At 42.5% G+C, this 8,623-nt stretch overlaps 1 long non-coding RNA gene across 1 annotated transcript in view; it reads left to right on the top strand.

Annotated features, from left to right (window-relative positions):
* The window catches only part of LOC104736842, a 1,613-nt gene extending 752 nt beyond the window's left edge, over positions 1-861 (top strand). The window contains exons 2-3 of the long non-coding RNA XR_759635.1: positions 73-165; positions 262-861. This is a non-coding gene — a long non-coding RNA (uncharacterized LOC104736842). The remainder of the gene's footprint in view (positions 1-72; positions 166-261) is intronic.

Below are 8,623 nucleotides of genomic sequence, written 5' to 3'. Positions count from 1 at the left end.
TTTTTTTTTTTTTTTGTTTTAACTGTTACTAGCTTATAATTCCTTTTTGTTTGTTTATATTTGAAAAATTAGAGAGGAGTTGACTGAAGGTTGTGAACTACCTCATTATGCTTTTTCTTTCCTGGTGGACATACTTAAATATTAAATTATTCAGTCCTAGTGAAGGTATTTAAGATATGATTAACTCATTAGTTTCTGACAATCCAACTTCGGTTGGTTTCAGGCTTCTGTTGCATTAAAGCTCTTTTTTTTGCTATGTAGGATTTGACTGCAATGCATTTTGAGAAGTGATGACAGCAGTTCAAGAAATAATAACAATCCCTAAATAGCCCAAAATTAAAATTGTTGGATTCGAGTAAGAATAAACCCACAGTGCAGTTAATGGGTTATTGGGTTATCCAAAAAAAAAAACGATTGATAATTCTTTTTAATTGTTTGTAATTTGTAAGTTATAAACAATTGTTAATTGATGGAGGTAAGAGTAAATGAAATTTACAAAATCTAATAAGGTCTGCTCTAGCCGCTTCTCTCTCGGGCACAATCTCTGAGGTTTCCTCTCTAGCGACGTTGATTCCAATCGGCGTCGTTGGGAAGCTGTTTTTTCATCCCCATGTTTTTCTCTTCTACTTAAGTCTCAGTTTCTATTGTTTCGGCAGTGAACGAAACGAAGATTCACCGTGTCTCCACTCAGCAAATCTGGCTATGTTTCAGCTTCATTTCCTCCCTCTCCCTACGTCAGTGGTTCCTCTCAGTGAGGTGATTCTCACGAGGTTCCAGCCTTTCATCGCCAGATCCGAGATCTCAAAACGCCTATGCAACCTTGTGTATCATCTTTGTCACTCGCCTCCCTCGAAGTCAACCTTTTCATCTCTCTGCTTCTTGGATCTAGATCCCCTCACCAAGCGTTTGGCTTGGCTGCAGTTGGACATGAGCTATGTGTTGACATTGGAGCTGTGAAAGATCTTGCCAAGGCCTCGTGACAACCTTTGTACCTCATAGACCCAGGTTTGTTCTGAATCCTCTTCTCCCTTCCTGTAGCATACCCTTGTGTCGATTCATGGAATCAATTGTCCGAAGACTGCAATTGGAACATAATCACCCATGTATGCTATGTTGTTGAGAAGTTTGTTTGAGAACCTTGCCTATAGATCTGTTTAGGGTCCTTACCTTTGAATGCCAAAGATTGATGAGGACCGGCATTATGACCTTGTCATAACTGAGCGATGGTTATCAGATCCTCTTGGATCTAACCTCTTTGTTTCAGCTGTTCCCTGAACTATCTCAATTGCATCTCTTCTTTATTTGTGTTGAAACCAGAATCTATAGGAAGATTGACATTATGATATTTTCTTCAAGAAGAGAAGGTCACCGACACCTTCCCATTCTTCTCTCCACACCTTCCATGCGGCCTGAATATTCCCAAGATCAATTCATCAATGTCAGGAAGTGTGTCCCCCCCTTGGCAAAGTCTGATGAGTATCGACATTAAGACCATAACTCCATAGAATATGGCTACCGAAACCTCCTCAAGTAAGCCATGCCCGACCTTAACCCTCCTTTCACCCTCCTTGCCAATGAGCAGATCAAGCCATCTAGTATCTCGGCTATGGAAATCTTCTCAACGTCCCAATGTCAGTTTGATAAGGACACTCTACCACACTTCCGCTGTATTAGCGAATGTGGTGTCAGCTACCCTAGAGTTAGCTTGCGGTTTGATGCTCCTTTCCTCAAATCTCCAACACCTCTTGGACATGTTTGTCGATTTATCTATCTTTCCTCAAATCTCCAACACCTCTATCAAGCTTTGCTTTGAAAATTTTCACCCTTTGTAACCATGCTACTTTGTTGCATATGTTTCTCTCTAAGTTCTGTTTTGTTCAAAAAAAAAAAAAATTGTTAATTGATGAATCCACATTAGATAAAACAAAATTACATTGATCAAAATCGTCAAAAGATCAAGTAATGAGCTGATGTTTGATGTTGTGATTTTACAGAAATCGGATCTTAAGGAAGTAGATAAGGACAATTTTGTAATTAATTTACATTAAAAATAAAACATGAGATGTGGTCCAAATAATAGACACTTAATAAGGTGTACGAATACAAAATTTGTAATAAATATTTAACATTATCAAATAAAATCATCAAACAAAATGCATATCAAATAATAGAGAAAAACATAGATTTTTATATATATGAAAAATTTTAGAAAATAAATTTACAGTGACTTGTACTTTGATTTTTAGATTGAAGAGAGAATATAATAAAATAGAAAAAAATAAAAGAAAAAAATATGTGTACAAAAGAGGTGAAGGAAGGAATCTCTTCAAATTATAAAGCAATGGAGAAACTATCAATCAAGGCTAGGGTTGGCGATTTGGAGCAGCAGGTCTCGGGTGAGCAAGATGCGACCATGATGGATATAGGCGTGCGGGTTAGGCAGGCCACCGGGTGACCCTCCAGATGCGGTGGGGACATGGTCACAGAAGATTGTAGGGAGCACCGCGGGTGGGATGTTAGTACTGGAGGCAGTGTTGGATGATGAGTTCGTCACGGCGCGAGTCAGCTTGGAGTTCCCGAATGGGGAAAATGGAGAACCAGTCTTCACAATAGGACAGGAGGTGTTGGATGTCATGCATGGCCTTTGGAAATAGTGTATGATTGTCAAGGTTCTAGGAAAGCACATTGGTATCGCGGTCCTGAGTAGGAGACTTCGATAAATGTGGAAACCTAAAGGGGCCATGTATGTGATGGATCTACCAAGACAATTCTTTATGGTACGTTATGAACTAGAGGAAGAATACTTGGCCGCCTTAACTGGTGGACCATGGCGGGCGTTTGGGAGCTACTTGATGGTACAAGCATGGTCGCCGGATTTTGACCCCTTGAAGGATGAGATTGTCACAACGCAGGTGTGGCTTCATCTGTCCAACATACCAATCAGTTTCTACCATCGGTCGATTTTGATGAGTATTGCTTGGGGCCTGGGGAATCCCATACGAGTGGACCTTACTACGTTGCAGTTTGAAAGGGGTCGGTTTGCAAGAATATGTGTGGAAGTTGATCTGAGGAATCCGCTGAAAGGCACAATAATGGTGAATGGAGAGCATTATTTCGTGTCTTATGAGGGTTTGTCTAATATCTGTTCAGGTTGTGGTCTCTATAGCCATATGATTCATGCTTGTCCTCTGCGGATTCAGGAACAACCTGTTGCGACGGTTGCACCGACGGTAGTTGTGGCGGTGTCAGAACCTGTGCAAAATGATGATGGGTTTATAGAGGTTAGACGTGGAAGGAGGAAGGTTGGGCCGTCGCAGAAGAAGGCTGTGTTTACGACAGGCGGTCCAGGAGCAGTTTTGGAAAGAAATCTCCGGGAGATCTCACAACAGACGGATGTGAATATAAATCTGGCTAAGAGATTTGGTGGCTTAGTTGTGGAAGATACGATCCCTGATTCAAGGGTATCAAATATTCGTTTTGGTTCAAACAAGGAGAATGAGTATAAATCTCCTCATATTTGTGGTGTAAAGAGTGGAGTGCAAGAAAAGGTTGTTGTACCAAAAGTGGGCTTGGCAAAAGATAAAGGTCAAATGCAGAATGGGCCTAAAGATAGGAAGGCCCAAATGACTAAAGGGGGCGAGCAACATTGGTTTAAAAGACAGCCGAAACAGAATCGGCCTGTTAGAGGACTGGTGTTTGGACCCATTAGAGAGGAGAATTATCTTCTTACGAGTGGTAAGAGATTACGAGTTGAAACAGAGAGCGTTGGGAGACTGGTGGTGTGTTTACGACTGGGATTGGGGATAGAATGCTGGTTGTCGAGACGGAGGGTGTCGAAGAAGGGTCGCCAGGAATGGTGAGGTTGGGGTCTGGTGGTGAAGAGCCAATGTCGGTAATGTAGGGGTCGGGTGGATTGTCTGAGAGAGAGACGATCTCACTGCGACAATAATATTTGTCCCAGGTAGTTTTATGCTGCTTAGGTGTGTTTATGATGAATTTCTTATTGTGGAATTGGCAAGGGGCAAAAAAACCCAACTTTCGCCGGTCAATTAGATACTTGTTGAAGAAGCATCATACCGATGTCTTGGCATTGTTCGAAACACATGCTGGTGGTGATCGTGCTGGTCGAATATGTCAGGGTTAGGATTTGACAAATCCTTTCGTGTGGATGCAGATGGTCAAAGGGGTGGTGTATGGCTTTTGTGGAGATCGGGGATAGGTACGGTTTCCATTATTGAGTCTGCGGACCAGTATATATATGCGAAAGTGGAGAATGGGTTGGATTCATTACATTTTATCGTCGTATACACGGCGCCGACAGTCAGTAGATGGAGTGGATTGTGTGCATAACTTCATAATGTCATTCAAATGGTGGATGGTCCGTTGATGATTGGCAAGGACTTTAATACCATTGTTTGGGTTGATGTGAGGGTTGGGGGAAATGGGAGGCTATCGTCGGATTCATTGTCGTTCGGGGATTGGATAAATGCATAATCCTTGATTGACATGGGCTTTGTGGATAAGAGATTAAACAAGGTGTTGTGCTATGCAGAGACGTGATTAAAGTGGTCGGAGGTGTCAGTGGCTAATCTTCCTTTTTTAGCTTCGGATCATGCTCCCTTGTATGCACAATTGAGTCCTGATACCACTCTTGTAACAACCCCGAACCATTCTAGGACTAAGAACCAATCAGACGCGTTACTTGTGATGCCTGTAGACGATCTAACCGAGGTTATTAGAACAAATCCAATACCTTAGTCAGTCCATCCGTGGGTATCGTTCCTCTCGAACACGGCCTAAGGCTTTTCAACCCATACCATGTCCGCGAGTTGTGTTAGTCCGGACAAGACTAATATTGGGTGGAACACAAGGCTTTTAATAAAAATCTCTTTTTATTAATTTAAATCGTTGAAAACACTTACAAAGGATTTGGGCCTTAAGCAGTGAGTATGGTTCACAGAAGTAGACCTTTTAGATTCGAGGCAGTATGGTTGAGTCATTCGAGTTTTAAAGAGTTGGTATCTTCGTCGTGGCGTCGGGATATGACAACTACGGAAGCCCTTGATTCTCTACGAGTGACGTTGAAGGAGTGGAATAAGGAGGTATTTGGGGATGTTCATAGGAAAAAAGAGGGTCTGCTGGGCGAAATCTTCCATACGGATGCTCTGTTGCAGAAGGAAGAAGCTTTGCTTCAAGAACTGGATAAAGTTTTGGAGCAGGAAGAAACTTTGTGGTTTCAAAAATCACGTGAGCGTTGGATTGTACATGGGGATCGGAACACTAGTTACTTTCATACCTCGACGGTTATTAGGCAACGTCGGAACCGGATTGAGGCATTGAAAGATGTTTCTGGGCAATGGCGAACAAATCCACAAGAGTTGGAGCAGTTGGCTCTTACTTATTATAAGTGTCTTTACTCAATGGATGATATTGATGCGGTGGTAGAGAGTTTGCCTAGGGAAGGTTTCCAGAGTCTATCTCGAGATGAACAGTTGGGTTTGAGTAAGCCTTTCAGTGCAGATGAGGTAGAGCTTGCAGTAAGGAGTATGGGACAATTTAAGACTCATGGTCCTGACGGATATCAAACAGTTTTTTATCATCGGTGTTGGGATATCATGGGTGAGTCTGTGGTATCTTTTTTGCTTCGGTTCTTTGAGACAGGGGAGCTAGAGTCAGGTCTGAATGATGCGTTGGTGGTGTTACTGGCGAAGGTGGAGAAGCCTGAAAAAATAACACAATTCAGACCCATTAGCCTCTGTAATGTGTTGTTCAAAATAGTGACAAAGGTGATGGTGCTGCGTCTCAAACAATTAATAATGAATTTGATAGGACCGGCTCAGTCTAGTGTCATTCCCGGACGTTTGAGTACAAATAACATAGTCATTGTACAAGAGGCTGTCCATTCGATGAAGAGGAAGAAAGGGAGAAAATGATGGATGCTGCTAAAGCTTGATTTGGAAAAAGCGTATGACCACATTATATGGGATTTTTTACAAGACACCTTAGTAGCAGCTGGGTTACCGGATAAGTGGGTTCACTGGATCATGCAGGGTGTTACGGGTTCGTGTATGAACATTCTAAGAATGGTGAAAAAACGGAGGCTTTTAAACTGTTGCGGGGATTACGTCAAGGAGATCCACTATCTCCGTACTTGTTTGTTCTCTGCCTTGAGCGTCTATGCCATTTGATAGAATGTGTTGTTGGTAGGAAAGAATGGAAACCTATTCGTCTTTCGTAGGGAGGTCCGATGCTTTCAAAGATTTGCTTTGCAGCCGATCTAATATTGTTTGCTGAAGCCTCTATGGCTCAAATTCGGATTACCAGACGAGTGTTAGAACGCTTTTGTGTTGCTTTGGGGCAGAAAGTGAGTTTGGAGAAGTCAAAAATATTTTTTTCACATAATGTGTCCAGGGATTTGGGGAAGCTTATTAGTGATGAGAGTGGTATAACGGCCATTAAGGATTTAGGTACATACCTGGGAATGCCCATTCGGCAGAAGAGATTGAATAAGGAGATGTTTGTGGAAGTGTTAGCACGAGTCTCATCAAAATAAGCGGGGTGGAAATGCAAATGTTTTAGTTTAGCGGGTCGCCTTTCACTAACTAAAGCTGTGCTGATGTCTATACCGGTTCACACCATGAGTGTCATTTCTATGCTAAAAAGCTTGTTGAAGGAGTTGGATAGAGTGTCGCAATTGTTCCTTTGGGGTAGCACAGTAGAAAAGAAGAAACAAACATCTGGTTGCTTGGAAGAGGGTCTGTTTACCAAAGACGCACAGAGGTCTTGGGTTACGACAGGCTGTAGAGATGAACAGCGCGTTGTTGGCGAAGCTAGGTTGGAGACTCCTTCAGGATTTGGATAGCTTGTGGGCGCATGTGTTACGAAGCAAGTATAAGGTGGGTTGTATGCTGAATACTTTGTGGCTTTCACCTAAGTCTTTTTGGTCTTCTACGTGGCGTAATGTTGCTCTGATTATTCGGGAGGTGATTAGTCTAGGACATTGTTGCGTGCTTGGGAATGGTGGCACTATTCGTTTTTGGCAGGATATGTGGCTCACAAACAAGCCACTCTGTGAAGGTATGACTGGGGTATTACCGGAGGAGTGTTTGAATGCACCAGTTTAGGACTTTTGGTGGGATGGTGTTGGGTGAAATCTTAGGTCCGTTGTTGTCTCATGTTGCTGAGGATACCAGGTTACGACTGGGAGCTATTGTTGTAGACAAGGTTATTGGAGCCACGGACCGTTTGTCTTGGGGAGAGAGTTATAATGGATCGTTCACCGTCACGTCAGCATATGAGCTGATCACGCGGAGTAACACACTAGTACCAAATATGGCTGCTTTTTGGTCCTGTGTGTGATGTGTGGTGGCTCTGGAAAGAGTCAGAATTTTCTTGTGGGTTGTGGGACATCAAGCTATCATGACAAATGCAGAACGATTTCGACGACACCTCTCGGACTCTTCTGTTTGCCAGGTTTGTAAGGGCGGGGACGAAGATATTATTCACATATTACGGGACTGGCCAGCAATGTCGGGGGTATGGAGGAGATTAGTACCGGATCGGAGACGTGATCAGTTCTTTGAAATGTCACTGTTCGAATGGTTGTATGAGAATTTGAATGAGGATTGGTCCACTTTGTTTGCTATGTTAGTATGGTTGGGATGGAAATGGAGGTGCGGGAATGTTTTCGGTGTGAATGGTAAATGTCGTGATCGCGTACAGTTTTTAAAAGACTTGGCAAAGGAGGTGTTGGTGGCTTCCTTGGCGAATACAGGTTCTGCACATAAGCCGTTACGGGTGGAGAGGATGATAGCTTGGAAATCTCCGCAGGAGGGATGGTTCAAATTGAATACAAACGGTGCTTCTCAGGGTACCACGGGTTTGGCTACAGCTGCCGGGGTATTAAGGGATGATACAAGGAGTTGGATATGTGGTTTTGCGGTGAACATAGGGATATGCTCAGCTGTTTTAGCAGAATTGTGGGGTGTATACTATGGTCTTCATATTGTTTGGGGTAAGCGAGTGTCTCGATTGGAGTTGGAGATTGATTCTGAATTGGTAGTTGGTTTTCTTCATACAGAGATTAGTGCTACGCATCCACTGTCGTTCATGGTACGTCTGTGCCACAACTTCATATCAAGGGACTGGAGTGTCCGTATTTCGCATGTGTATAGAGAAGCTAATCGTCTTGCGGATGGATTAGCGGCCTATGCTAACTCTCTTCATTTGGGTTTTCATACTTTGGAGGTGGTTCAAGATAGTGTGGATTAGACACCTTCATTTAGTATTCCATCTCTTTCTCTTTCTTAATCTCTTTTAGTATTCCACCTTCGTTTTTCTCTAACATTTGCTTGTTAGGTTCTTATAGACTTCATTTTCTTCCAATAGACAAAACTCTCTGTTTTGTCATCTTCTTTTTCTTTTTGTGCTTTTTTTTTCTTTATTGATGCGGTCATCACTTATGTTGAACGAGTATCTGAACTACTTCAAGACGGATTTCCTGATGGACTTCCTGAACTACTCTCTGACGAGCCAAACAATGAAATATTGATTGCTAACGCAGATATCTTGCTCGAAATCCTAGATCCACCATTTATTCCTCATCATCACCATTGATTATGAT

The sequence above is a fragment of the Camelina sativa genome, chromosome 13 (genome assembly GCF_000633955.1).
Source record: "Camelina sativa cultivar DH55 chromosome 13, Cs, whole genome shotgun sequence".
Taxonomy (NCBI): Eukaryota; Viridiplantae; Streptophyta; class Magnoliopsida; order Brassicales; family Brassicaceae; genus Camelina; species Camelina sativa.
Note: the sequence above shows the minus strand (reverse complement) of the source record. Positions and strands in the feature narration are given on the sequence as shown.